Below are 7,449 nucleotides of genomic sequence, written 5' to 3'. Positions count from 1 at the left end.
ATAAAGCTAAGCAAGTCTACAACTTGTCAAAGCCAGGATGTCGACTAAGACATCTTACATAGTAAACCTAGCACAAAATACACAATACATAGCTAGTAAAACATAATAAAAACTCACAACATTATTACAACATAATAGTAAAACGAGTAATGGAGGTCTTCATTCTTCCATTCTACCCTTGGCTTTTCCCTCGGGGTACATCTTCCCCTTGTTCTTCTTGTTGGCCCGCCTAGCATGGATTTCCTCTTCGGAACGGATCTTCAACGGATCTACAACGGTGACGGCCTCCGGTCTCTTGCAAGACCTCATACTCGGCCCAAGTCGACCCCAACCCTGACCCACTACCTCTTTGGGACCCGAGCTTCTCCTCTTTGGTGGCCTCACTACATCCGGGCTAGCTCCATCAACGAAATCATCAAAGAAGGCACAGTTGGCCTTGTCAACCTCTCGATATTTCAAATCGACGACCTCGTCCTTACGAGACTTAGACCTTTCCTCCAAGGTTTGAGCTCTTGACCACTTGACATAAGCGGGAGTCACCCATGTCGTGGCAACGGGGTTTGGTACCTCCCAAGTCGGCCGAGCCTTTCGAAGACCTCCACAAGCTCGGAGTTTCGGAAAGCACTCTCTTGGACGAGAGTATCTTAAGCGGGCACCTTTTGTTGATGCCCTTATTTGCCTCATAAGCCATTCGGGATAAATGAAAGAAGCAACCTTCAAGCCCACCACCATCAAAGAACAAGAACTAGAGGCTGAAGCGGGCAACCTCTGTTGGAATATGTGTCCTCCGACAATAATGCGATCACAATTGTCGATCATATTGATCACATGTTTAAATCTCATTTTAAGAATACGTAAGGGATGATTCATTTTATAGCCAACTGATCAACATTAATCGGTAACGATTGGCTTGCTAGAGTTTGACGTTACTGTCGTGGAACGGTGGTGGTCAGTTGATCCCTTAAGTTTACACCTAAAGGATGATGCCCTTATCTGTAAAGTTGATTAATTGTATGACGATACAAGTTGATCAATTCCTTACAATTGAACAATTCATTTGTGAGAGAGAATATTGATATCTTATTGTAACGAGATTAAATAAGATTTATTTTTAGTAATTGAAATGCCTTGTTACTAAAATTGTTTATTGTTTGAGAAACAATAGAGATAAGAATGAATGGTTAATTATAATTACAAAATGTTGTGAATTATAATTATATGACCCATTTTATTTATGTGATCAAGTATCACTAGTCAATTTGTTGTATGTAATTTAATTAATTCATGAAATGATGTTTATGTGATAAATATGCATCAAATTAATTAATAACATGTAACATACTACATGTGACATATTGTGTGACAAGTGACAAATTGACAAAATAATATGGAGGTCCATTTTATCTCATATGACCGAAATATTGGAGGTAGTATGGGTGAGTGGGTGTTTTGTTTAATGGATAAATAAAACACTATGATTACCTATGATGAAGGGTAGTCTTACACCTACTTTACTTAATAAGAACAAAAGTAAAAGAAAAGACCATGCATTGGTCTTAAGACACTCCCTCCACCGGTTTTGTGTAGCAAGAGGAGAGAATTTTATTCTCTCAATTTGTACTTGTATTCATACACATGCAAAAGTTATCCTCTCCCACATATTCATCTTTTTTCTTTATCAAAACATGAGATTTTTGATTCAAATTGTTCATAAAAGATTACTAAAATTATTAGTTTAATATATGAGTATTAGTAATCAATTTTAAGGTAAACTACTAAACAAATATCTAGCAAATATTATTTAGTGGGGATAAGGGATAATCTTGGGTGCAATCAAGAGGAGAATCTCTACTTTGGGATTTATGGAGGATCATCCTAATGTATCTTCTAGCTCAAGAACAAATGAAGGTAGGAGACCTTTATTTGTGCCCATTTGGCCGAAATATTCATATGGTATGAAACCATTTTTCCTTACTCTTATTCTAGTTTTGCATGCATAAGATCTTTAAGTTTTATGGCTAAAACTTTAAACCAAAATATGTGACATTCAAAATATGATTTCTAACAAGTGGTATCAGAGCATCACGGTTGTTGCATGCAAAATCGGGTTAGTTTTTCCGAGTTAATTTAATTAACATATAAAACTTGTTATTTAGGATTTATGAAGATAAATCATGAAATAAATTTGCATGTTAAAATTTTCTGGTCCTAAGTGATTTTTAGGACATTTTGATTTATTTATGGATTTTTATTGTTCATTTTTTATATTATTGGCATTAAAATGTGATTTTTATGATAAAAATGTCATTTTTGAACGAAAAATAGCTAAACTTTGAATTTTTCAGTGGTTTTTGGATATGTTTTCACATATATTATCTACTGATGGCCTGTAAATGTTCATAATAAAATGAGTTGTTGTGCTCGAAATATGGATTGTTCAAGTTAAAATCGTATTTAAATGGGAAAATAGGTTAATCTGAGTTATATTTCGAATATTGTCATAGAAATTTAGTATGTTGTCACATGAAATTTTACAAAATGTGTGTAAAATATTTGGCTGTAATGAAGTCTTTATGCATGATTTATGATTTTTTATGAAAAATCACATAAATAGTGACTTTAATTAGTAAAAAAATGCTAAAACATACTTCATGACTAACGAAAAACGTCACATGTTGTATTTTATCATATATTTCATATATAAAAGTGAAAATTTAATACAATTAATTTTTCTCATTTTTTTATGATGATATTTGTTAAAATCGATAAACCGCAACATTGTTTTTCTCGTTAAATTTTCGAAATTTTTAACCTAAGTTTATGATTTAATTTGAAGTTTAAATTTCAAATTTCAAATTTCAAATTTCAAATTTCAAATTTATTTGAAATTTTTATGATTTAATTTGAAGTTTATGACATAATTTTGTATTTTAAGTCCATTTATGAACAATATTAAGAAATCTAGGTTAATTATTGTCAAATGTTAGTGGAGACTAATTTTGAGTCCTAAGATGGTTAGGGTAATTAACTTGTACATAAATATGATTTTAAGTAATTATTGTGATTTTAAAAGGTTAAATCACGCGAATCCGTAAAAACCGATTAATATACGATATTAGCTCCTTAAAGGCGATTTATCATAAAATTGGGCATGTTCTTACATATTATAATTCTGCATTTTATTTATGATTGTCATATTTTAATTTTATGTATTTTTGAATTATGTAATTTTACTTAGTATGGCCTTAGTTTTAATTGATATTACCCAAAATGTATGGGAATATCGATTCGGCTGTAATTTATTGTGATCTCGTATCACCGTTTTGTAATTTAATAGATTTATTTTTATTTTTAATTAGAAATGTATAATTGGAAATTATGTAATTTATTATGTAATTTATTTATTCCGGAGTTCCTTGAAGACGGTGCCACTCGAGAAGGCGATTCATTATAGAAAGTGTTGTCTTGAAATGCGTGCCAAGACTGAAGTTCAAGGGACCAAAGGAGTTGGTTTCCGATTATGTAATAGTTTATTAGATTTACTATTTTAGGAAGGTCATACTAGGATTTTATTTTTATGCTTTGCATTTTATTTATATGTTGCATGCATCGCTAAATCGCCATAACTAAACATGCATTTTAATCGAGTTTATCGGCCGTGTCAATTACAATTATCGTAGTTCACCGCTTTAGTTCACTTAAAACGTGATAGATAATAAATTGACATGACCTCTCGCTAAAATAAACAATTGAGACTTAGCCTTACCAAAAAGTAGAAACCATGAAAACCTATTTCATGAGGGAGTGCGCTCGGCCACACCGGGGTATACAAACCTTGTTACGTAGGGGAAGTGGGTGATAAATGTCTATCCACCGAATTCATGTTGATAACGGATGAATCGGCTACCCCGTGCCCAAGTTAATATGAATTTGGATCATGGACACATTTATTTGAAATTTGGATTGAGCTCAACGGAAGTATTCGTGACCGTAGTCGAATGTGTTCCGGGCTATAGATAAATATTAGAGTAATTTTATCGACCGAGAGTTCTAAAAGTAGAATCGATTAAAGAGTTAATCCACCGAGTTATATTAATGAGGGATGAATCCGCTACCCCGTGCCCAAGTTAATATGAATTTGGATCTTGGAATCATTTATCATAGTTGGGTAGAGGTCACTATATAAATGCTTTACTTGTTGTTTACAAGTATTAATAAAACGAAGAATGTTAAGTTTTCCACTATTCCGTTATCATATTGTTCTATTTATTTAGCTCAATATATATACGATATCATTTCGTTTTTAATTCAAATCTCCATTAAAACATCGTAACTAAAGACAAATATGAATTTTCTTCTAAAACCTCGTGTTATCCATTGGAAGGATCTCTTGTGAAGAGTATAGATAAAAGTTATTCATGATCAAAAGGGTTTTTGATTCTTGACTAACATATCTACTTACATTGAATTGTTTCTCATATGCTTAATTGAGTTAAGCACTTTGAAACGTTACATAATTTTGGTAACTAGATTTGTATGAAATCAAAATTTACCAAAATACCGCAACCACTTCAATGAAAGTTTTAAGACTAAACAAATGAATTAAAGAGTAGTCTTCATGAAATTCAATTTTGCTTCTCTAAGCAAAGACTCATTGAAATGAGTGGGAGCATTCTCTTAAACCATTAAGAAAAGGACGAAGTTCAAAGAAGTAAAATTAAGATGGAATTGATACAAGGTAATGTTAAAAGTAAAGTTATTGAGAATAACGATACTAAACCTATCAATCCCGACCGATAAAATTTCCATTGTCTTAATTGTTGGACACTAGAAAGGAAACTACCCCAAATTATTGAAGAATCAACAAGTTAGTTGTGGGACATCTAATGGGACCTTCATCTTTAAATGTTTATTTGATTGACATAAATTTTGCTAGTACTACTTCGTCAATATTAGAAACCAGTGGGGGTTTCCATCATTGTATTTGATACATAGGATGATTAGAATATGACGACTAGCAACAATGATGTTGAGAGATAGAGTCATTGTGTACTCAATCTAGTTTTTGAGTTTAAAGTTGTACTTAATTGTGACTATTAAGTGCATAAACTCCAAATAAGAATATAAAGTTGTTAAGATACAAAAGAGGTTTCACTTTTGTGACCCTATACACCATGATTTGATGTATGGCTAGCCCATTATCACGGTGATTATATTCTAAACCAAACTAGAATGATATATCATGAAGATGATGCAAGACTCAAATTGGTAACCCAAAATTTAACCTTAGATTATGGAATGATGAACGCAAAGAGTTATCGAGTACTCTTGAAACCATTACATCTTATGGTATATGCGTATCTTGTATTCAAAGCAAGATGTCTCGTGCCTTTTGGTTTAAAAGGAGATCGAGGTTGTAAATCATTGATCCAAAATAGGTTGATCATTTTATTTTACCAACGATTTAAGTTAACGCTAATGTGTTCGCTTAATAAGGTAAATAGAGAAATCTTTGAAGAAGTTCAAAGAGTTCAAAGAATCACAATCTAGTCGTGATGGAATTATCAAAGTGAAGACTTTGATATAAGCCAAATGAAATGTGATATAGTATCACAAGTTAATCTCTCTTAACACACATTATGGGATAATGTGTGATTGGATAAGAAATCAAACGCTATTCGATATGGTTTCGACTTCGATCAAGTTACTTTGAGTTACTTGATCCTTTTGGGAATTTTATCATTTTGTCTAAACTATTTTTCCACTAAATCTAAAAGGAATCATATGAGATATGAAATGGTAGGGTACCATGTTTGTAAGTTTTCAAAAGAAACAAATCCTTACTATAATCACGAGTACAACAGGTTTGCGGCTTGTGAAGCTGTCTTTCTAGAATACAAGTTTATTTCTAGAAGACAGAGTGGGAGAAATTATTCAAGAGCCACAAAAGAATTGTATGTCGCAAGAAACTGGTCTTTCATGGCTACATGAGACGTTTTATACGTTTTGTGTAAGACGTTGTTTCTTCAAAACCTAGGAGGTTAAAGTCATCACTTGTTGAAAATGATGAATTCATGTTACTTTTAAGAAAGTAAAGAGTTTACAACTTACAAAGAAATTGTTTAATTCAAGTTAATTACTTCTGGAAAGTAATGAACATATGACTTACATGAGAATGTTTAAGTCACAACTCAATACAACTTAGAGCCATGAAAATCCAAAATAAAAGGCTTGTTTAGTGACAAAGGGTTTTGCACTAATAAAGAGAGATTTCAAAGCTTGATTGGTAGCAAAGGGTTTTGAACTAGTTGAGAAGCTTAAGTCTAAGGATTGTATTTCATTATGATGAGATATATAGCGAGTGAATCCAAAAACCCACTTCTTCAAAGAAGAAATGTATTCGATACATGTTATGAGTTTTTGCAATCCTAAGATAATGTGCAACTTAAGAGATGGTTTTGAGTAGGACATAAATGAGTTGGAATCAATGATTTGATCATGGTATAAAAATTTTCCCGATAAGTCGAGAAGTTGTGTTTATACATGAAGTTTAGTGGGAGTTACGGAAATTTTTAGTAGTCTTATATGTGGATGACACATTGATCATTGCGAATGATTTAAGACTTGGAGAAATATAATACATCTTTAATATCCAGATTTATGGAGATAAATCCACATGATATTAGCGTCAAATAAGAAGTCTTATGTTGATAAGATTCATGACTAGTTCAATCAAGATCGAACATATTTGATTGATTCTATTTGCTTCCGCTGCCGAATCAATTAAATAGGAAATGATGTATAACACTTCATATACTTTGAGTATGATGAATTGTTTCAAATCGAATTTAAGTAATAATTACCAAGTAAGCCATAAAGATTACCCTTAAGTGCTTGCATAAGCATTAAGGATGTAAAACAAAGTGTTTTTGATGCAATTTTGTGTAAGGGTGTTACACAAATGACAATTGACAATTGAGATTGCGCATGGTTTCCGACAAAACAAAAATCAAAACACATTAGGATGGTTAAGATACCCTTGAGGCTATGTTATTTAAGAAATAGATTTTCTAGAATCGTTCTAGGCAATAAAGAACAATGAGAAATATTTACAACGGAAATTGAGTACACTTGCAATCATGAGATGTGCAAGAGGATGGATCCCGCACACTGTGAAAACAGTGGGAGCTATTCTAAGGGTAGAAAGCCTATGTCTAGATTGGATCTAGACACGTACTCAAAAAGTTTTGTAATGCAAATGTATACATTACGAAAGGAAAACAAGTATGTAGCAAGGTTGAGCAGTGAGTTGCTAAAACCTACTTAGTAAGGCCTATTCATAGGCTAAACATGATGAGTCATGTCATTTCAATTGAATTGAAATGAACAACTATATACAAGATCAAATTAGATTATAGAATATGAAATAGTAATCAGGCATTGACTATT

Source organism: Silene latifolia, chromosome Y (genome assembly GCF_048544455.1).
Source record: "Silene latifolia isolate original U9 population chromosome Y, ASM4854445v1, whole genome shotgun sequence".
Classification (NCBI taxonomy): Eukaryota; Viridiplantae; Streptophyta; class Magnoliopsida; order Caryophyllales; family Caryophyllaceae; genus Silene; species Silene latifolia.
Note: the sequence above shows the minus strand (reverse complement) of the source record.